We start from the raw sequence: 23,861 nt of genomic DNA, 5'->3' as shown, positions 1-23,861 counted from the left end.
ACACTAATTGTCTGTGCTCTTTAAATTCCTAATAATTTTTTAAAGATTTTATTTATTTGTTTATTCATGAGAGACACAGAGAGAGAGAGGCAGAGACACAGGCAGAGGGAGAAGCAGGCTCCACGCATGGAGCCCAACGCGGGACTCGATCCCAGGACCCCAGGATCACACCCTGGGCCGAAGGCAGACGCTCAACCGCTGAGCCACCCAGGCACTCCAAATTCCTAGTAAGTTTTGAACAAGAGTCTCTGAAATTCTGTTTTCAAGTGAGTCCTGCAGATGATGTAGTCAGCTCTGTCCACCACACACATGCCCTATAAAGGATGCTTGTGGTTGTGATTTGGCTGGAATAGCTGATCCCATTATTTGGGGTGAGGGTGATTATGTACACAACCCCAGAACACAAGAAAACACCCAGGTGGCATTATCCACAGGACCTCGCTCCAGGATGCAGCCAGGAGGGCTACATGTGGCTGGCGGAGCACGTGGCTGCCGTCACAGCTGATGGCCATAGCTGATGGGGCTACGGATGGGGTAACACAGATGTCCTTAGGACACCCTCGTCTTTTTTTGACATGAACTACCACCTTCTTGAAAAGTGAAACAGTGACGTTGTAATAAAGAGTTTTCTTTTTAAAAAAAAGTCAAAAAGGCATGTTTCTAGTAAATATAAAAAATTAGTGAACCCACAAAACCATGATGTGATTCTGGGCATGTCGTTAAGGACATAGAATGTGTCGAGTGCCCAGGGCTTGTGATTCTTCTGCGAGGACTGTAGTCATGCATACACTGACCACAGTGAAGTCCCCGAGCTCCTCCACAAGGCCCATCGCTGCGGAGAAAGGAGTAGATGGGGCATTCTATGTATTTTATGACCAAGGGTTATGGTGCTAGGCTGACTTTGATGATGTTCGATAAAATAAGAGATGGCAAGGGGCAAAGCGAGAGCAGCATGCTGAGTACACTTTGGGATTAAGATTTATTAGTCATCTTAACTCTCTTCAGTCCTATATGCTCCGAGGATCAGGCTTCACCCACAAAAGTTGAGTGGTTTGGGGAAAAGGATAAAAGTCTTCCTTTTGGACTAGACACAAAGTCTGAAACACGCCACCTAAGACATAGGAATCGGACACGGCCACACGGCCACATGTACCCCTTCTGCCTGGCTGCCCACAGCCTCCACAGGAGGCTGAGGCCAGGCGTGGGCCTCGGAGGGACCTCAGCTCCCCAGCCCTAATGCAGCCCCTTGCAGGGGAGACACCTGCATCCCAGAACAGCAGAGCTGCCCGCAGGGTCAAACCCCCAGCTACCCTGCTGGCTTCCTGACAAGCTGGGGCTCAGAGAGCTGGTGGCTGGTTGCAGGGCCTGCACACAGAGCTCTTGGCTCTCCTCAGACCCTCTGGTCTGCTTAACTGGGGAATGTGGCATCTGGGGAGAAAGCAACGGGGAGAGGGGGACACTGCAGCCCTTTTCATGCATTTTCCTGGTTGATCATCAGCCAATCTGGAAAGAATCCACTACTGTGCTCGCAAGAGTTCTAAGAAAACAACCCATTATTCTGACTTGTAGGAGAATCTAATGCATAACTTACTATTCAAGTAGCGTTAGACCCTCCGACCCGGGAAGTGACTGGAGAAGACCGATGGGTCCCCCCAGAATGGGCAGCCAGCGCACAATCAGGTTTGATATTTTAAGCACTTGGGGATTCCTGTCGGGGTGATAGAGAGACAGAGAGTTTCAAAAGGACAGACTTAAGCCTGAGTAGAAAATGTTTTACAGCCGATCAAAGAGGGAAAGTGGGGGGGGGAAAAAAAACACAATCAGCTAAGAAACTGAAGGCTTCCTGGGCGCAGCGGCCACGGTGCGGGGTGTCCAGCGAGGGTGGACGGCGGCCCCCGAGGCCCGGGGAGAAAGCCTGCCTGTGTGAGCAGCCGAGGCGGCGGCCGGCCCCACAAAGCAGCCCCTATTTAAAGGAAGATCATAGCTCAAACAGTGTCTCAGGAGCCCCAAATGAGAATGTAAAATGACAGAGACAAGTGTAAAGAAAGGAAGATGAAACAGTTTGATGAAAGATTGGATAACTATGTGGGAAACAAGACGGCGGGCTTGGGGTCCACGGGCCCTTCCAGGACCCACATCCAAGGCGGTGCGGCCGAGACGGGCTTGGGTCTGCCCCTCCCACTGAGGATCCTGCGAGGACCCGGGAAAGCCACTGACCCTTCATCCCAGAGGCCCCTCGGGGGAAGGAGTCCAATGTGAGCCTTGCAAGGATAAAAGCCCCCGAGGAGGGCAGCCTGCGTGGCTCAGCGGTTTAGCACCGCCTTCCGCCCAGGGCATGATCCTGGAGACCCTGGATCAAGTCCCACGTCAGGTTCCCTAAATGGAGTCTGTCCTCCCTCTGCCTGTGTCTCTTGTCTCTCTCTGTGTCTCTCATAAATAAATAAATAAATAAATAAATAAATAAATAAATAAATAAATCTTAAAAAAAAGAGCCCCCGAGGAAGGGGTTTCAGGGTCATTCTGCAAACAGGGGTGACCCAGTGAGCGGGGACAAGTGTGAGTTCCAAAGGTTTGGAAGAAGCAGAGAGGCACGTGGCCAACTTCCATTCTCAGCATGGGAGCCTGTGAAGGCAGAGCTGCCCACGTTGCGAACGGGAGAGGCAAGAATCCAAAGGAGACACCGTGACTGACGACCAGCAAAGCCCGCTTAGACCTGGTGCAGCTAATGAACGAGCTAACAAAATAGCGCAAGTGACACTTGCTTCGTCATTCAAAATTCTAGTCATAGTGGTCACAACTTAAAATCACATGGGCCAAACCGCATAACCCATGACACCAGAGCAAATGGCAGACTCGGAGCAAGGTCTGGTGATCGATATTAGCTTTGCGACAAAATGATGAATTCTCAAAACCTATGTTAGGAGACCTGCATTTCTATTTTGAAATAAGGGCATCCTGTCCACCTCTGGGGGTACTGGCCACTTACAGCTGCTCCCAGATCACCGCAATCATCTCCTCAGGCACATGAGGTGTAAACAAGGACCCCAGAATCAGTCCATCTGGGTTTCAATCTTGGCTTCTCTACCTCTTAGTCAGGAGACCCCTGCACTTTAAGACAAAGGATACTAAAACATCTCATGAGGTGAGGTGGGCAGTAGAAAGATAAAACTGCAAGGAATGCTTTGCATGGTCTCTGGGGAGAGTATGAATTCAGTAGGTCATTGTATTGCTGAAAGAACAGCTTTTACATCTGCTATCCAGAAATCCTCACGTTTAACTGCCCCCAAGCATCTGAGAGAGCTCCCACACCGCACAGTTGTGCCCCTCGGGGAGAACAAGTTGCAGGATAATGAGGAGAGCACAGGCAGTGGGTGAAAGGATTGCTCCAAGGACCCCATCCTTGGACAGGTGGAAGGTGCCATCTGTGAACACGGGACCTTTCCAGCATGGCCAGGCTTAGCTGTTGCCACAGAGTCATTGGAGCAGTAGTACCCCACGAAGCAGTACCCCACAGAGCTATTCATGCACAGAAAATAAAGCATCTTTCTAGAATATGCTAAGAAAAAAATAAATAGAAAAAGATCTTGGTGGTCAATTATATCCTATTTCATTGATCCTTGATCAGACTAAGTTCAGACTTACCCATCTCCACATTTCTCCTGAGGTTTCCCAGAGTTGAGTGTGTCCATTTGGTAGCACAAGCAATAAGAAAAGAAAAGACACTGCTTGTTAAGTGAGGATCCTAAGGGCACGTTCAGTAACCAGTTTCTTTCTTTCTTTTTTTTTTATAGATTGATTTCTTTTTTTTTTAATTTTTATTTATTTATGATAGTCACACACAGAGAGAGAGAGAGGCAGAGACATAGGCAGAGGGAGAAGCAGGCTCCATGCACTGGGAGCCTGACGTGGGATTCGATCTCAGGTCTCCAGGATCGCGTCCTGGGCCAAAGGCAGGTGCTAAACCGCTGCGCCACCCAGGGATCCCAGTAACCAGTTTCCATGTAGTATCTCACTCATTTCTCAGAACTGGAAAGAAGGTTATACTTTTATTTCCATTTTTAAAATAAAGTCATGATTCAAGAGAGGTATAAATAATCTGCCCTAAGTTCACAAAGGTATGTAATGGCAAAGGAATTTTGGTCTGATCCTCCTGGGAATCTCCCATCAGAATGGCTTCCCCTCGGCCCTCCCTCTCTTGAACCATATTCCAATTCATCACCTTGCTTCCAGGCTGAGATGGCCTTCAGAAGTCCTTACAGCCTCAGGATGTGGGGCAAATCCCTCAGCCTTCCACACGCATTCTGCACCACCTGAAACTCCATTCACTCTACACTGGGCTCACTGTTCGTGGCACCAAATCTGCTGACCGATCCTCATACTCCCTCCACTTCTCAGATCCTCTCAACCCCTCTGCACATGGTTTTCCATCCAATAGGTCTTTTGAGGTCACTGGCATGTCTGACTGCACACAATCCTGCCAGACAAGCTCCTAAGCCCACCTGCTGACAGATCCAGATGAGGTTGAGTCAGCTGAGTGGGGGAGCTGCACACGGCAGCGGCACCCCCTCCATCCCGCTTCTTGCCTGGTCCTTGCTGTCTGTGTTCTGAAGTCCTGAGAACAGTCTTCTGTGTGCCCAGAACTCAGCTGTGTCCGACTACCAGTGGACATCTGTGAGGGCTAATTGTGAATGAAGGGAAATCATTTCTGGACCTGGGAGAAGCTGCATTTGGCCATGTCCCCTACTCTTAAATTTCTACTGCTGGCCGCATACAGGGCCCACCCCTTATGATACCCTGATCGAGCCACTGGCTTTGGGTTCTCTGCTCATTATCTGTCACTCTAAGGTCGAGAATTAGAAGGAACAGCGTGTCTGAGTTGGAGAGAAAATATCCACACAACAAAACAGGCAGGCGGACCGGTCCTGAGTCACATGGCTTGGGTAGTGGCTGGTGGGAACGCCAGCTCCCTTCGCTTCAGAAACAGGTATTTTTCTGCCCCATTGGCTCCAAGAATGTCTCGGCCTACATCCTTTTATGGTTAAATGAGAATTTTTTTCATAAACTTTTGTTTTCCAGATATGCAAATGAACTCGCCTCCCCTTGTTCCCCTTTCCCCCTCTTAGCCACATCCCAAGGCTAGAGAAGCACCCGGAGAGGAAACCAAGTAGAAAAAAAAAAAAGACAGCGTGCGTAAAAACTGGGTTCCTAGTAGCTGCTTAAAACAAACCGAAGCAGAAAAAAAAGGACTCTCTATTATCAAATGCGGAGCTGGATTCCTGGAGAATTTTGCTTGCCAGCAGCGGCCACACTAGCAGCAGAGGCTCGGCCGCACGCCGCACCTGCTTGTACAGTTCAAATTAAAACCTGAAACCCAGCAAATCCCACTTCACAATGGCTTTCAGTGCTGCAGCCTCTGAATTAAAGGCCTCCATTGTTTGGAAGGATTATTTCCTTGCCTCTACCAGCTTCAAAGAAATGCGAATCTTCACTCACTTTTCTATTGATCCTTGTTGATCAGATTAACTTTGTTTTGGATTCCTACTGAAACAAAGACAAACAGATACATTTTAAGCACTTTTATGTACAGCTTTGTTTCAGTTCAGGATTCTTATTGTGCTTCTACTTCCTTGTTATAAAGATTACTAGGCAGTTGGGAGAAAATAAGGGAATTACCATAAATTCTATTCACTAAATACCAACACTTTCAGGCAAATTATCTCAATTGTAAAATACTTTGGCATACCAAGTAATTATATGCAATTAAAACCCCACTGTTCGTTTACCTTCCCTTGTTGACTTATAATAGAATACCTGTATCAGGAAAGCAAAAAGATTAGCAGGCCCTACACATCAAAGGCATCGCTCAACACCCACAACGTAGAGCCAAGCCGTGATCCTACTCATCGGGCACTTCAGATTGCAGATGAAATTATTTAAGACTCTGCCACTCTTTAATATGGAGAATCTGAGGCGTATTTCCTTGAAGACAGAATGTTCTCAGGCTCTTTGTAAATATACCGAGGCAGCTTCCCCCTGCCTGCTCGGTGCTCTGCGGCATGACTCAGACACCCGGGGCTGAGATTAATGAGTTTCACTATGGGCCACCCCACTCACTTCCTACCTGCTGGCCGTCCGCCGTGGGCCCTGCCTGAGTCTGGTTTACACCTAGGATCATGGAGGCCCCCTCACCACCACGCCTGTGTCGGGCAAAGAGCCAGGAAGCAGACACATCTGCCATTTGCCCAGTCTTTGCCCTCGAAGACCCCCCTCCGCGCCCCTCCCTCTGACAGGTGCTTGCACTGAGACCGCCCTTGGGCAGACCCACCGTCACCAGGCCCAAAGCCAGAGTTCTGTGTAGGTGACATCAGTTTGTGGGAAGCAAGAGGCTAATTATCTCTTGAGCATTAGTTTGCAACCAGCCAACCGACCAACCAACCAAACCCCAAACAAAACAAAACAAAACAAACCAAAAAAACCCACACTTCTTCGGGAAGTTTTAAGGACTTGTCCACGCTTGCCAGGATACCAGGGATGATGACCAACAGTCCAGCATTTCTCGGGATGGAGGGACTCCCCAACGTGAAAACACAGGGAGTCCTGAGCAAACTGGACAGGCTGGTCACTCTCTCCTATGTCGTGGATCATTTGTCCATGACTTTGTATGATGGGGACCCTGGTGGGCCTGTGCAACTCACACCATGACTCCCACATGTGAGGGCAACCATTCCCAAACCCTGCACACCCTGCATTCACCACGTCCCCCAATAAACAAGGCCACAAGTTAGGAAAGGCCTCTTGTCCTGTGTCAGAGCCACACAGCTCTTCCTACATAAATTAATAGGATTTTCCTCGTTAGCCACTTCATCACCAGCTCCAAGATCGAATTTCGCCAAACAGGCATCAGACAGTTCTCCATCTGGCAGGGGAGAGAAACCAGTCTGTTGGCTGGGCCCACATCTCTGGGCAGAAATTTAAGTTCAATACATATTCTTTTCCGCAGCATCAGAGGTGCTGAGGGGTGGTGAGAACAGAGGCCCACGTGGACACCTCCGTCAAGGTGGCTCTCCCACATTGCAGAGAGAGGTGAGAACACCCGAGGGCACTGCCCCACCGGCAGTCCACTCCCTCCTGTCACACGGCCCGGAAAGTCAATGGTTGCTCTTTCCGCCATGTCTCTGAGCCTATAGCCACCCACCTCTGAGGGGCACCTGCCTTCCTGCTTCTCCACGGAACAGTGTGGGGAGATTGGCCACCCCTACCAACTCCCGGACTGGCTTCAGGACAAGCGTGAGCCCTTACAGAGGCCCGAGAACATGCCCCATAGACATAGAGGTGAAATTAGGCATACCTACCGGATATTTTTATGACAGTGGATTGGAATATGCGATCATCTGGTCTCCAAAAGCCAAAATGAAGCATCTTCTCATAGGAAGCCAAATCCAATGATTTATTTTTGAGAGATCTTTTACCTTAGGGTTTATCAAATTTAAGTTGCAATGAAAACATAAAAATAAAAAGTAGAACAACTGGGGCTTGAGCCTCTACTTCACCATTTGCCTGCAACTTCACAGCTCAGAAAGAGCATCCCTTTCCTCACCTGCTAAGCTGGCACATCCTGCATCCCTCCCACTGTGCTCAGGACTAATTAAATGATGTGGAATGTCTCAAAAACAGTAAAATACTACTAATAATTATATCTTAATAACATACAGTGACTTTTCCCATTAAGTTCTGTTCCCCCATCTCAATGCTGAGAGGAGACAATCACCAAAACTTTATTCAGTGATACTAAGTAGCAGGTCTCTTCAAAAATGGTATCTTCTATTAACTATGTCAGGTTAACATGACCCATGTTTTAATTTCAGATAGAGCTCAGAACATTTCTTGATGTTATCAAGATGCAGGACAAACCTGTAAAGGCAGGTAAGCCTCAGATAGAAGCCATGCCCACTGGGTGATGTCTGCTTCTTTAGATTGTAGATGCTAACGCTTCTTATCCTGAAAAAAGGAAGCTTTTGAGATACTCCCCTCAGGAAGAGAACACCGCAGGTGCCTACTTTGGGTCACTGACAAGCCAGTTAGAGAAGAACATGACCAGTGGCTGCCTGGTGTCCCAAAAAGATTCAGTGCCAATGTCTGTTTGACCCGGACCGTCCTCTCCAGCACCCCTTCTGGGTGTGATTCCAGAACAGCACTGCCCAATGGAACTTTCTGTGATAGTAGATGTATTTCACTTTTTATCATTTTCTATATTTTCTTAAATATGCCTACATTATTTCTACCCAAAGGGAAAAAAAACAACAGGCACTAATCCATTTAGTCCACCAATGTGTCATTCAGAATATGGGCTTTGGGAACAATGAAAGGTGCCCAGGGAGTCAGGCAGGCAACTCTGGGTGCTTACTCTTTCAGGCCGTTAGGGTGACACTTAGGTGCATTCTCGGCCGAGTTAATTAATTGGCTGTTTGCTTAGTGTGTGAATCCCTTCTGGTAGCCTGGCCCTCTCTCGCTGTGTACAGCTCTACACTGTGTCCCCTGGAAAGTCTTTGGTTCCAAGAGAGAAGTGGCATCAACCCTGACACTTGTCTATTGAGAATGACGAAGGCTTCAACAAATCAAATGCCACAACCAGCAGTAGGATGTGATGAATGTTGAGACTACCTTCCTCCCACCTTGCAGCAAGGCACACATTTGGAAACTCTGGGAGGTGGAGTGAGAAGCTCCCTCCTGGTGGGTCCTGTCCTGCCAGCCCATCCAGTCTGATTGTCCCCGAAGCTGGGAATGAACCCCGTGGCTTCCCAAAGTGGATCTAATTCTTTCCCCTCGGGTGGGCTGGGCAACGGCTTCAAAATTGAATTCTATGCAAACTTGTGATGACTAACTTAGTGAATCATGTCAAATTTTAAACTTTATCTTATTTTTTATCGGCTGCTGGGTAATTGAAGGGGAGAAGATGCCCAATTGACATCCTGCCCGAGGCATCAGCCTGTCTTGCCACAGCCTCGCCTCCCAAGACAGGTGTCAAGAAGGAGTGTGGCTTCACGCAGAAGTGGTACCCTCCACCCTGTCAAAACTCCAGCGTTCGCCTGCTGTCAGCCCGAGCTCTGCTTCTCGGCCCCATCAGCCTCTCCTTCCCATAGAAAGTAAACATCCCCCAAAATCCATCACTGATGAAAACAAACTTTTTAAAGAAGTAGTGACCCTCAGATCTCACCTAGAGATTCTCATTTTGACACAACCCTTACCCGATATTTTTAGAAAGCCACCAAAGGCTAACTTACTAGCAAAGTAAGAGTTAAATCGCCAATTATATGTTTCCCCAATTTAATTACTTTTGGGGAAGGTGCCAATTTTCAAAACAAATTAGTGAATGATGGATCCTCCCATACACCCCATCAATGGACGAGTCCCAAGTCAGTCAGAAGAGAATCCTTGGTTCCCCAGGCACACCTGGTCAGTGAGCCCAGCTCTGCTCATCTGCATTTGGAAACAGATTTCCCATCAGAATTCATAAAACTGCATTACTGCAAAGTTCAGCCTGAAGAGGCAAAAACATTCAGAAAGTCTGTGGTATCCCCAAGTTTAAGATTCTGCAGTTGAGGTGACTGGGTTTCCTTGCACATCCTGCACCCTCCTGCTGGAAAACAGAGAATATAAATACCTTCCTCTGCGAAGGGGGTGAAGCTGTCCTGAAGCATAGTTCCCTGGGAATTCAAGCAGGGACGGTGCTGAGCGGATGGGTGACCCACATGTCCAGGCGCACGGTGACGTCACGCAGAGAGGGTTTCTTCCTTGTTCACATCACGTGTCCCTGACGCAGAACACAGGGCCTCTGCTTACCCTCCTAACAAGGTGTCCAGCTTGCTGGAAGCTTCCTCTCAGCACACGGAGTCATAGGCCGGTCCTTAAAGATGCTCTAGGGAGTGACACATGCTCCTCTGCTCATATTTCTCTGCTCCAGAAGTCACACAGCCACATCCAGCCACAAGCGAGTGAGGAAGAGCCACCGTCCTGTTCCCAGAGGTAGAGGCTGGAAACATGAGAGCAGATATAAGGGCCGGAACGGGTAGGAATATGCCCAATCCTATAGCCGCGGCTGGCACGCCAAGCTGCTCAGGACAACTCACCCCTCCTGCCAAATGGCTTGATGCCCCAACTTCCTTTGCACCTGGCATGGCCATTGACCCAATTCTGCCATCGGGCCGCATGAAAAGCTCTTCTGCAGGACTCCTGAGAACGATCACTTTTAGATATAAGTAAACCCCTTTTTTTTTGTCTGTGTTCCTCCCTATTTGAAAGTGTTTGGGCAGAATGTGATGCCTGGAGCCATGGCAGCCATATTGAAGCCAGGAGGCAATGCCAACAAGCTGTGCGTGATGGAACAGGGCAACAGAAGGAGCCTGGGCATTGATGATAGCATGGGCCACCGCACCAAACTCTGAACTGCATGCCTCCAGGCTTCTTCTGTGGGATAAGAGTGACTTTTCTGCTTAAGCCTGACCCAGACAGGTATTTCATTGCCTGTAAGTGAATGAATCCAAATTGATACAATGACATTTCTGCAGGTAACTAGAGACTAGACTATCAGCAGCATCGCAATGGAGATTTACTACTGAATGGCCAAGAAGGAGACCCAAGTCCACTGGGATTAGCAGCCTCGTCTTGATAATAAAGACAGGGCCAGACCAGTAGGGATCTCATATGAGGAGATGTCCGTGGCCTCCCAGAGCAGGAGACAGTGCCCTCTCATGTCACCTGTTATTTGAGAACAATACTGACCCAGCACAGTCTCTGTGTGAGGCCTTGGCTGGGGAAGAGGCGGCTGGCTGAGGTAGGCTTGGTTGCCCATGTGGTGAGAGGATGGTCTCCCTTCTCCGTTTGGGGAAGTGGTAGGGTGAAAGCGCAGAGGGACCTGTGTCTTGGGGCTGGGAGACAGAGCCTTCTTGACCACAGGACCACAGGACCACAGGAGCAAAGACGGAGCCGGGAGATGGGAGGGGAGGTGGCCAGCCCTGGCTTGTGGGACAGGCCACACTCAGCACCTGGAATGCCCACTCAGTGTAGATGGCCATAGCCCGTGGCTCGGGACTGTCTCTAATCTGGCACATCTTGCAGCACCTTACTTGGCCGGAGGTGTGAGCAGCCCGAAAGCACTTCTGAATTCCCGCGTGCAAGCAGCCCTGGGAGCTCAGGGAGGAACTAAACTGTGCAAAAGGGAAGCCAGACGGCCATGTCTGGGGACAGCAGCAGAAGTGGCCTTCAATGCTCCGCTTCCCTCTCATGTCCCCACAGACATAGCTTTAATTAGACAACATTAAAATCCAGCATTTTCACGCTCTCTGGGTGATCGCTCGTGACTCCGACAGCACTGGGGCCGGTTCTCAGAGTGTGCCGTGTCTTGGTTCACCAGTCTGAGTGTGGATGTCGAGGGTGACACACAAAGACAAGGGCAAGTCGATGTTTAGTTTGGAAAGGGAACGAGGAAATATGGTTCAGGTCCCTAAAATCATGGCAGGTATGGAAAGAGTTAAAAGCAAACTCTGCCTGCAAGATCTCCATGAGACTTGAATTATTTTAAAATTCTTTTTATTGGAGTTCAATTTGCCAACATATAGCATAACACCAGTGCTCATCCCAACAAGTGCCTCAGTGCCCGTCACCCAGTCACCCCAACCCCCCGCCCACCTCCCCTTCCACTACTCCTTGTTTGTTTCCCAGAGTTAGGATCTCTCATGTTCTGTCTACCTCTCTGATATTTTCACTCATTTCTCTTTAGTCCCTTTCACTAATTTTCCCTTTAGTCCCTTTCACTAATTTTTATATTCCACAAATGAATGAGAACATATAATGTTTGTCCTTCTCCGACTGACTTACTTCACTCAGCATAATACCCTCCAGTTCCATCCACGTCAGAGCAAATGGTGAGTATTTGTCATTTCTAATGGCTGAGGAATATTCCATTGTATACATAGACCACATCTTCTTTATCCATTCATCTTTCGATGGACACCGAGGCTCCTTCCACAGCTTGGCTGTTGTGGACATTGCTGCTAGAAACATCAGGGTGCAGGTGTCCCGGCGTTTCACTGCATCTGAATCTTTGGGGTAAATCCCCAGCAGTGCAATTGCTGGGTCGTAGGGCAGGTCTATTTTTAACTCTTTGAGGAACCTCCACACAGTTTTCCAGAGTGGCTGCACCGGTTCACATTCCCACCAACAGTGCAGGAGGGTTCCCCTTTCTCCACGTCCTCTCCAGCATTTGTTGTTTCCTGCCTTGTTAATTTTCCCCATTCTCACTGGTGTGAGGTGGTATCTCATTGTGGTTTTGATGTGTATCTCCCTGATGGCCAGTGACGTGGAGCATTTTCTCATGTGCTTGTTGGCCATGAGACTTGAATATTTGGAAAACCCGAAAGAAGTGCTAGGGTGTGGGCCTCCGGCAGTGAAATGACAGCAAGTGACAGGAGGGGATGGGTGCCCAGGCCTGTGGTGCTCAGGATGCCGTGGAGCCTGTCCCGTGGTTCTTGCCCAGCACTGGGGCCTTGGCTGCTTCTCTGTGGCCTCTCTTAGGCTACCTTCATGTCAGAAACCCAGGGACTTCACGTGGTTCTCTCCTGGCCACCGCGCCCCTGAGATAACCCCAGGCAGCGGTCCCCATGAGTCTCCAGGGGACAGCGCTTCCTGTCCACGCAGGCCCATTAACTGTGAGTTTGCACAAATTCCCTCTACTGAGACCTAAAGATGTGGGTGTTAGGCCCTGTCATGGATAGAATGCTGGCTGCCCAAAGCTATGTCCACATCTTAATCCCTAGAAGCTGTGAATTGACCTCATTTGGAAAGAAGGTCTTTGCAGATGCAGCTAATCTGAGGATCTTGATAGGGAGAGATGGGTCCACATTATCTGGACGGCCCCTAAATCCAACAAATGTACTTATAAAACAAACAAACAAACAAACAAACAAACAAACAAACATAGGAAGAGTCACAGACAGGAGGAGAAGACCAAGTGATAGTGGAGGAATGGAGACATGGGGTCCCCAAGGCCATCAGAACCTGGTAGAAGCAGGAAGGCCCTCCTCTAGATAGTCTGGGGGAAGCATGGCTCTGTGGCACCAGCATGGGAGCCTCCGGGGATGTGGGGGAATAAATTTCTGTTGTTTTCAGCTTCCCAGTGCATGGTGTTGCGTTAGGGCTGCCCTAGGACCCCCTGGGAGCCCCGGCCCAGGTTATCTGGGGTCTCTGATGGCAAGGATGCAGCATGAGGAGGACAGGCACCTCACCAGTTCCCGCAGCTCAGGACTCGCCACCTCTCTGGGCCCCTGGCAGAGGTGGAGCTGGGGCCAAGCCTTGGCTGTCCACCCCAGGGCTGCCCGGGACACGGGCAAGGCCAGGCTGGCATTCATTCACAGAACTGGTCATTTCTCTGAGAACCCGTCCTGGGTAACCCTGTGGGACAGCTCCCTGCAAGGCACCAGACGTGCCGAATCTCCTCTCAGGGTGTCCAAAGGGTCTCGATGTCAGCAAATAGGAAGTTCTAAGCTCACGTTCCAGCCACGCATCTCCTGAAAGCAGAATCCCTGGCCCAGCCCCATGTCTGACTCGTGGTGGCCGCTCGATGCATATTCGTGCAACAATAGTCTTTCAATCTGTTATGGAAGCCTGCGTAAGGGGAAAACCGTGCATGTCCTTGGCATCTTATGCATACAACTGGGGCCCGAAATCCAAAGTGGGAAGTCCATGAGGTTTTAGGTTTTCAATGCACATAAAGAGAATTTAAAAAATTATTCTTCACATTATTTTCAGTGTACTATGAAGCCCCTGGTGATGTTCTTAAATGACCCGCTGAGTGCAGGTTTCTCTACTTGGCTTCCTAATTCGGTCAGGGCATGCCCCACTCGGGTCCTGCACCTGCGTCACAGAATTCCTCACTGTACTGTCACCTTATTCCAGACACCGGTTCATAGCAAATGGGTGCCACATCATCCTCTTGCTTGATTGTTTATTCATGATGGTCAATGAACAAAGGAAATAAAAATATTAGATAGCTACCGAATCTGAGAGAAGAATTCCAGAACATTCCATGAATCCTCAAATAAGATTCAGGAGAATAATATGCCAATGGCAAAGAAACTTGGATTAAAGTGACAAACATTTCACCCTCCTCAGGGTGTTGGCATTAAGGTGTATGTTCCACGATGTACCTGAATCATCCAGCAGGTTAGCTCCCATGGCCACGGTGGGCTCAGATGATGCATCTCATGCCAGAGCTGGAGTCAGGGCCACCACGGGGTTGGCCCAGACAGAGGAAGAAACTGGGAAAAAGGTTGGTGAGCTTCTGGGTCCAGCCACCTTCACCAGCTGATTCGGCTGGGGGGGCTCCCTCACTTCCCTTCCTAACTCCCCCGTTTCTCTGTTCCATCCCACACCCTCCCGGTCTCCCTAAAGGAGGAGCTGCAGTCAGATGGTGGTATAGAGTCATGAGACAAGCACACGGACCATGCCATGCACCGTAACTACATTTTCTAAAGTCAACTGCATGGATGTAATATCATTTTGCCTCCAAACCTGCCTTTCCAAGGTGTGGCCATGGGTTAATAAGGCCATTAATTCTCCTTCTGGCCCCCACCTGCTGGCCACTCAGCAGATGTAGACAGACATGCAACAGAGGACACCTGGCCTGAAAACAAAGCTAGAATTCTCATTGGATGGCTTTTGTGAATTTACCATCAAAACACACCCCTTACCAACAGATACCTAGGTCAGTATGTGAGAGAAAAGCACACTGGCTCATTTGAGAATAAACAGAGGGCAGGAGGAATTGTAACAACTCTGAAAAATTGAAACAAGAAAATAATGGGGTAGACGTTCAATGCAAATTTTGCCATTTATATTTTAGACAGCGACTCCAGCAAACACCTGGGAGGAATTTCAAAGTTGGTATTAGACTTTAAGATACAGTGCCCACTTTTGAAATGAGTAACAATAAAAAAGGTAGCTTTTCTAAAACAGTGTGCTGGTAACTGACACACTCTGAAAAGGTACTTATGTGGTCTTTCTGTCCCCAGGGACCCACCAAGCACCCACCGTGTAGCAGACACAGTGCTGGCTGCAGGGATGGGGACACCGGGCATCTAGATCTGCCTGACACCCTCTGCTCTCAGGGTCCCGGTGCCGTCCCTGCTCTGGGTGCAAAAAGCACAGCACCTTAGGGTGGGCACTGGCCACCAGGCAGCTGGCCCTGTATTGGACAAAGTCCCTCCTCCTCCAGGGGGCCAGTCCATTCAGGGCCTGCCCACTTTGTGTGTTGGATCCTTTGCACCTCAGTGCTCACCCATCACCCCAGTGGGGCTGGCCCAGGAGACCAAAGACACAGGGCCTGTGGCTTGCACATAGGAGTCCCCCTCCCCCTGACTGGGAGACTCACCTCCAGTGCTTGGGCAGGCTCCCTGTCGCAATCACGGCGGAGACATGGCCACCATCCTCAACAGACGCCTTAACAGACAGATGTGCAAGTGCATCTACCCTGGAGCAACCTTCGCCCAGGATGCAAAAACGTAGAGCCAAGCCTGCTCCTGCAGCACCATGCGGACTTGTAACTAATTAGAAAGCATTCAAATGCCCTGTAATTGAGTGATAATTAAATAAAATATAGCACATTCATGCTCTGGGATTCTAAGCGAGAGTTTTAAAAACACAATGAGGGTCTCTGTGCGTTGCCATGAAAACAGAGGCAAAGTAGTGTTAGGGAAAATCTGAGTTTCAGACGATCTGGCCAGGAGGGCTGTCACTTGTGCAAACATATGCAAAGCTATGCATGCTCACGTATGTATGTGTGCATACATATCTTTGTGTGAGTGTGCACAGTTACCTGTGTTAGTGCATGGAAATGGAAGAGGAAAACAAACCACATGAACGGGATCAGAATTACCTCTGGGAATGAAATAGGGATTCAACAGACGGACATATGAGACAGTCTTGACAAGGGATATTTTAATTTTATTTGATATTTTTAGTGGCAAAACTATAGGTGCTACTTCTACCATTAACAATTAAAAATCCATTAAGATGCGTCATAGTAAGAAAGTGTGGTGTGTCTTCCAGGCAAAAAGGAAAGGCATGGCTCTGCATGGTGTGTGTTGGAAGCTTCTGGAAGGATAGGGCGGCTGGAGAATCATAGCTTCCTGACGGGGTGAGGCTGGGTCAGAGAGGGGTGGGAGCCACACAAACTGCTTGGCAGCCTTCATACCTTGCACAGCATGTGGGCTCCGGGGCCACCTCAGTAACTACCCGCAGAAAGCAACTGGGTCAGTGAGCGATGTAGAATGTCACTTGCATCAGAACATGAGACATGTCTACATGGAACCAGACTGAAGGCACGAGATCTTTTAGGAAACCTTGACAATAATCCAGTCAGTTGAAGATGCCAAAGGAAAAGAGTACCAATGGGTGGGGTGACCATGTAATCTATCGTCCACCTTGGATTCTGTAGAAATCTGGTAGCCAGAGAGGCACTGAGAGTGTCCCGGCACACTGGAGTGTACAGAACCCTCCCACGTGGGGCATTGGGCATGAGAGGAGGAGAGGCAGCAGAGGAACAGCTGCAAAGTCATGTGTTGCCAACACCTCCACAAGGGCAGGGCCACATCTACCTTTCCTATTCCCCATCTACCAGAGCACCCTGGAGCTGGCCCATGGCCAGGAGCATCACGCATGTTCAAGAAACGATTGATGGTGCAAATGGATGTTGAACAAGACAGGAGTGAAGATGGACAACCGAAGGAGGCCGAGGCCAGTTGGCTGGTGCCTGGTGGCCCCGCATCCTTCCCTGGATGACAGAGGCACAAAGAGAAGCCCGGTGCATCTGCAGGCCATCCGGTGGAGAACAGTCACAGGTTGATGAGTATTTGGGTCTGTAAGTCATGGCTGAGATTGGATTAGATGGATTTGGGGGTCCACAGGAAAAAGCCTGGGTGTGAAGGAGCTTTTCCAGGGAGGATGCCTACACTGGGGTGAGCCCATGAGAGCAAGGAGGGTAGCAGGTGGGTAGAGACGACAGAGACAGAGCAAATGGAGACACAGAAGGCCTTTGCGGGGGTGGGGGTGCAGCATTGGTGAAGGTGGGTGTTGAGGTCAGGCATTTAGATCTGGCGTTCATACAGTGCAGTGAAGTGTGTGGGGTCTGAAGGGTCAAACTGGGTGTGGATCTTGGACTCTTTTTTATGGCATATGTTTTTCAACCAACTAAATCCCAGTCACCCCTGTGCTGACTTCAAATTCATAAATTGGACCAAGCCCCATACCTAATGAATTAAAAGATTTCTAGGCAAGGTCCATACATTTTAAGATACTTTCCAAGGGATTCCAAAGTCTTAGAGTTCTAGGATAATCTATGGGCTTTCCAACTGGATTTTGAAGACAAGGAATGAAAAATGGATTTGGGAATTAAGAGACGATTCTGGGCTTGGACCTCGGGTTGAAAGGTAGAGGCGAGGGGAGGAAGAAGGGATGAACCCAGACCAAGGCCAAATCTAATATTTCATGGAGTGTACTCTCTCTCCTAAGGAAACAGCAGATGGCATCCACACAGACTTTTCTGCGAGATGAGGGGAATAGGCCACAGCTGGTCAACCCTCTTCAGCTTGAGCTGGAACATTCCAACCACACATCTAACAGATGAAGTGCTAAGGAGATGGACCTCTTCACTCTGCAGTCAAGAGGGAACCCAGGATCTGGGCAGGGGAGAAAATGGTTGCACGCCTGCAGGCCGAACAACTCCATGCATCCCGGAATAAAAGCATGCAGGACACAAGTGATACTGGTCAGAGCCAGTGGGTGTGGGCAGCCATGAGAACAGGGGAATTAGAAACATCCTCCTGCCCAGGAGAATGGTGGTGGTGGAGGGGGAAGAGGAAGAAACATGCTCAGAGGTGGCCAGATTGACTTTGGGATTGGGGCGGGGGGGTGGGGGGGGGGTGAGGACAGGAAATCCAAGTTTCTCCTGACAAAGGCTTTAGGAAACTTTCACAGATTTGCATTTCAGGTGGGAGGCAGTAAGGCTGGGAGAAGTGGTTTCTCTTCTGATGGTTAGTTGGATGATCAAGGAGCACAGCTAATTCCGGGTACAGGGAGGAAGTTATAGAAAGCCAACCACAATCGAATTCTTGCAGTAAATACAGGTGATGGCCAGGCGATATTCCAGCAGAATGCGGGGTGAGTGGTGATAGCAGAGGCCTTCACCTGTGTGGGTGATATTGCTACCCAGGCCCGGGCAAGGAGATTGACACCAGCACGCTGCTCTACAAAACCACATCTCTTCTGAGGAGACTAAGCCTTCCTGAGGGAACCAGCATTCATGCCAGCGTTTTCAGGGAGTTTCTTTCTCTTTTTTTTTCACATTTATTGACATTATTTACATTTATTTGTTCTTAGATTACCCACAAAACTGCACTAGTCATCAAAGTACTAAAATTTCTCTCTGAAACAAAAACAAATGAACAAACAAAATAGAAACAAACTCAAATACATAGAACTGTGGTAGAAAGACAAACACCATGTTTCTTTTATGACCGGCTTTCACAATGATTCGATGAAGTAGGAGGGAGCTGCCCAGAACCCCCAACCTCATAAGCCCCTACAGCCCAGCAGTTGAGGGAGCTGGGGCTGACACATGTCCCCTCCCTTCCTCTGAGCACAGAAACCAAGTTAATGGGTGGAAGCATGATAGGGTTCACTCCTAAGCCAAGATGCCAAGGGGCGTGGATGGCACATACCAGCCGCCTTCGAGTTTGGTGTGTGCCAGATGCTGACCAGTGACGTGGTTTGTGCATAGCATGCATTACGGAGTCAGAAAGGACCGGCCACACAGAAGCATCATTTTTCCCCCTGCAATAGCCAACCATCCTTTGTCAGTTGTCAGTCAGGAATTCCTGACCTGATGCAGGATTATTTTCCCACTTTATAACCACTGTATGCGTCTTCCCTCAAGATGATACTGTAGGCTCAACCTTTTGTGGTAGGCTTGCATGCATCCGATGCCAAAGGAAGGCTTGTAGGTATATTTTCATCCATATTAATAATAATAATAATGTCAATTAGCTTTATTGGAAAGCATTCTTTCCCTTTACGTTTCTGTCATTCTAGGTTTCTGTTTAATTTAACATTTAATACAACATAAAGAATCAATCAAATACTCATTCTGTCATAAGAGATAATGATTATATATTCCAGACGTAGAGAGAAAACCCATTGAATCAGAGCAGAGAAAGATGTGCTCATAGGCCACGTTTCACAAACTATCCGAGGTTTATGCATCATCAAATTACCTGAAGGGGATAGAATCAGGACCCAGACAGTCACTTACTTCTATGATTCTTCAAGTTCATGGTTAGACGCAAACCCTTGTTCAAACAAAATCTTATCTGTAAGTACAAGTTGTCGAATGAGGGAAGCAGAGCTTTCTGCCCAGTGGACAAGGGGACAGGGCCCAGAGTCCCCCTAGAGCTTCCTCTTACCTGTCCCAGGTGCTCCGGAGCAGACTCCCCAGGAACAGCAGGGTGGCGGGAGGCTGGCCTCTTCTTGGAGTGCACACAGCAGGGCTCTGGCGGGGCCCCAAGGGCTGAAGAGGCTGGGGCACAGGCCAGAGGCCACAGTGCCCTCTTACTCCCTCCCACCAGGACCTCAGCAGGCATGCAGTCACCTCCACCGCCACAACGCAGTCCTGCAGCTCTGACCCAAATCCCTTCCTTGATCTGATCTGTCCTGTCCCTCCTCAGGCATCTGTGGTGTCCCCACCCCACTGCAACGCACTCTGATCCGGCCTCGGGTCCTCCCGCACCCCTGAGGACCACCTCCCCGGCGGGCATGCCGCTGCTCATACTCCTGACCTCTCCAGATTCAAGGCACCCTTCACAGCCTGGTTCAAATGACAGGCCCCTGGCCCCTTTCCTCAGTTGGTCCCTAAAGTCCAGTCCCCACGCATCAGTCCAGGCCCAGTACGTGGGCAGGAACTACACGGCTTTCTGAACAGAAACGTCAAGATAAAGCATCTAATTAAGCATCATTACAGGTTGAAATGTGTCAGCCCCAAGATTCACACACTGCGGTCCTAACCCAGGTGCCCCAGGATGTGACCCGAGGTGGAAACAGCTCTGTTGCAGATAAAATGATGAAGGTGAATCACACTGGAGTAGCCAGCCCTCGAGCCAATATAACTGTGCCCTGTGTGGAGAAAGGGAAATGTGGACACGGATACGCTCCCAGGGAGAAGGTCGGGTGAGGAGGAAGCAGAGTCTAGAGTCATCAGTCCCAAGCCAAGGGATAGGCAGAGATTGCCAGAAAGTTCTGGAAGGTAGGAGAGAGGCAGCTTCTTCCTCCACCTCCACAGGAAAGCCAGGGACCCCTCCTTCTTGGGCTTTTAGCCCCAGAATGGGTGACAATAAGTGTCCGTTAAGCCAGCTGGTCCGGGGCTTCGCTAGAGTAGCCGTCGCAGGTGAGGACAGTGCAGGGGGTGGCCAGCCAGCTGCTGAGAGGCGCTAAGGGAGCAGGAAGGCTGCTCGGAGGCGGAGGCAGACTCCGGTCAGACAGGGGGTGGAGGCAGGATGGAGCAGGGGGAAGCAGAGGGGCTGCTGTGGGCTCTGGCTGTGCAGGAGCAGGGTGGCCTGGCTCTGGGAGTGCCTGTGAGCCCCCACCCGTACACAGTGCTGCTGCCCAGGTGCAGCGGGCCCCTGGACCAGCCGGGGTCACAGCGAGGGATGGGAGGGATGGCAGGTCGCTGCCCCCTGGTGCCTCACAGCCACTGCCACCCCTGCACCGTCCTTTGCAGGGTCTAACGGAGAGTCAGCAGCTCTGCAGGGCCCAGCATCACACCGTGGAGGTACAAGGGGTCTCGAAGCTGGCATGTCCCTCGTTGCACGCCCTTCTGCCTCGGGTAATAATTAGGTGTTCGGATATGTTTCACCTAATTTACCTTAGACACTTACTTTAGATATTTAGACAACTGTGATTTGTCTTTGCTTCACTCACCATGCAAAGAACTGTTCAGTTTTTAAAGTGGTCCTCCACAACTGTTTGTTAAGGGAATGAGTTCTTTAAAAAGAGGGAAGGAAGGGATGGAAAGAGGGAGGGAGGGGGAGTGGGAGGGAGGGGGGAAGGAGGAGAGGGAAGGACAGGGGAGAAGGAGGGAGGGGCTTTAGGAGCTCCCCCAGCTGATGGTGATCCTGGCCCTGGCCCCTGGAGCACCCTCAGGCAGCCCCAGGGAGGAGGGCAGCAGTGGCTCCCACAGGACTTGGGAGGGGAAGGGGAGAGGAGGGAGGAGAGGAGGGAGGGGGAGAGAGGAGGGAGGGGGAGAGAGGAGGGGAGGGAGGGGGATGGAGGAGGGAGGGGAAGGAGAAGGGAGGAAGGAGGGGCTTCAGGAGCTCCCCCAGCTGATGCTGGTCTTGACCCCTAGCCCCTGGAGCACCCTCAGGCGGCCCAGGGAGCAGGGCAGCAGTGGCTCTCATAGGACTTGGGAGGGGAGGAGGGAGGGAGCCCCATCACGTCCACAGGTCCGTCGGCCTGGGGCCCAGCATGCAGACTGTTGAGCCGGGTGCCAAGGTTCTAATTCTGGATTTATTACACACTTGCTAAGTGACCTTAGACAAACCACTTAACTCAACCCCAGAGATAATGTCACCCAGTCCTCAGCTTGTAAAATGATCAGTGATGCTCTCACACCACCTCTGCTGTAGTGATAATGCATTCGCTGGCAGCGAGGCCCAGCTGCTGAGGAAACATGGGGTCAGACTCAGAGTTTCCATCCTCCTGGCAGTCCTTCCTTGGTGACATCCTCACACACATGCGCCCCAGCCGCCCCCCCCATGGGACCCAGGTGAACCGGCATCACAGGCCCACTGTCACACATCTCCTCTTCTCTGAAGCCTGCGAATAGGTCTTCACTGAAACCTTTGAAATCTTCCTGCCCAAAATGCTGTCGAAAGGATGCTGGTGCCTTTACTGCAAAGAACAGGGACCCCTCCAGGGACGAGGCCATCCTCCCAGGGCTTGCTGACAGCCTAGGAGACAAGGGGGCTCAGGATACAATTTGTGTCCTCAAAAGTGTTTCCTTCAAATCTGAGGCTCTCTCTCGATTATGAACCATGCAAATGTGAATAGTTGAAAGAACTCTATCAGGGTGACCAGATCTAACCCTCGGTAACAACCAGCTAAAAAGTATTACTGGAGGGAACATGGTGCCCCATGATATGCTTCATATTTGTGTTTTGATTTTAACAAAGGTATCTTCATTTTCTTTAACCCCGAAGAGGGGAAAGTCTCAGAGCTTCTTGACTTTTGAACCAAAGCTGAAGGATAGGTTACAGGGTCAGAAACGAATGTAGCTTCAGCTGATGAATCCTTGTGCTGCTCGGGTGGGGAAAAGGGCCGGGAGCCATGGATTGTGCCGTGGGTTGCACTGTGTCCCCCCCACCCCCAAATGCATATGTTGAAGACCTTACCCTCAATACATTAAAATATGAGTGTATTTGGACACTGGGCCTTTAAAGACGTGATTAAGTTAAAACGAAGCCAGTAGGGCGGCCTCAAATCTAATCTGCCTGGCATCCCTGTAAGGAGGAAGTTTGGACCAGGAGAGACAGCGGGAGTGTGGGCAGAGGAAAGGCCTCGGGAGGACACAGGCAGAAGGCGGCCATCTGCATACCTCAGAGAGAGGCCTCTGGAGAACCCAGCCCTGCTGACACCTCGACCTTGGACTCTCCGCCTCCAGAACTGAGAGAACATAAATCTGCCTTGTTGAAACCACCCGGTCCGTGGTGTTCTGTGACTACAGCTGAGCAGCTCGAGACAGATGGGCAGGGTTCTGAAGACTTCAGTTTGGTTCTGTCCTTGGCTGCCTCCAAGGAGGACCCATCTTTGGCCAAAGGGGTGTTAAAGCTTCCTTCCTTCAAAGAATGTTTGGGAAGAGGAGCCTCCACTCCATACATACTCCAAGCCCCATTCAGAATGTGGGTTTCCTCTCTCCCAGGAGCTTTGGGTCAATGCACTGATGGTCCCATATTAAAATGTAAATATTGTCCGCACAAGAGATGAAGTTCACCTACCTAGCACCCTCAGTCAATGACCGCCCTATGGTTAGCCTGGAAGGCACTCCGCTTACTCCCGGGAGCTGGAACCACAGGCCATGTGGGTTTCCACTAGATGGTGGAGGGGGCCACGTGGCGTGAGTGACATGGAGGATGTGTCTTGGCAGCTTTCACAGGCATGAAGTCAATCAGGAAGGGCTCTGGAACCCAGGACGAGGGGAGGGCACCTATTGGAAGTCAGAGGTTGGAGATAAGATGCCTCCTGAGCTTGGTCCTAAGTGTGTCATGTCCTTTGGGGCAAAAGATCCTCTGGAAGTGTGCATGGGAGAAGAGCCCCCATGGCCTCCCCATCTTCCCCATGCATATACAAACATTCCCACACACTCAGAGAGGGTACAAACTTGGGGAGTCAGAGGCCTGAGGCCACTCTAGCTAGTCTTTCTTGCACAGGGACAGAGGGATGGAGCTGGTGCAATGCCAGCCAAGAACCCCAAAATTTGGAGCAGCTCCTGAGACAGTCTTGGTGACAGTGATGAGGAAGGAGAGGTGTGAGCAAGAGCAGAGCAGGGACCATCAGTCTAGGGATGCTGCAAGTTTCCCCCCTTAGGCCCATTTCATATCCTGGATTTTGGTTTTCTACAAGAATGGTCCTAGAAAATGCTGGTAGACCCCAAGTATCTTCCAACCTCAGAGAAGCTTTCCCCTGGACTCCCAATGTGTCCTCTGTTGGGCACTTTGGTGGCCCTTGAGGTCCTTTAAAGTGAGCAGAATTCGGCCTCCCAACCA

This window comes from Canis lupus, chromosome 34, assembly GCF_003254725.2.
Source record: "Canis lupus dingo isolate Sandy chromosome 34, ASM325472v2, whole genome shotgun sequence".
Taxonomy (NCBI): Eukaryota; Metazoa; Chordata; class Mammalia; order Carnivora; family Canidae; genus Canis; species Canis lupus.
Note: the sequence above shows the minus strand (reverse complement) of the source record.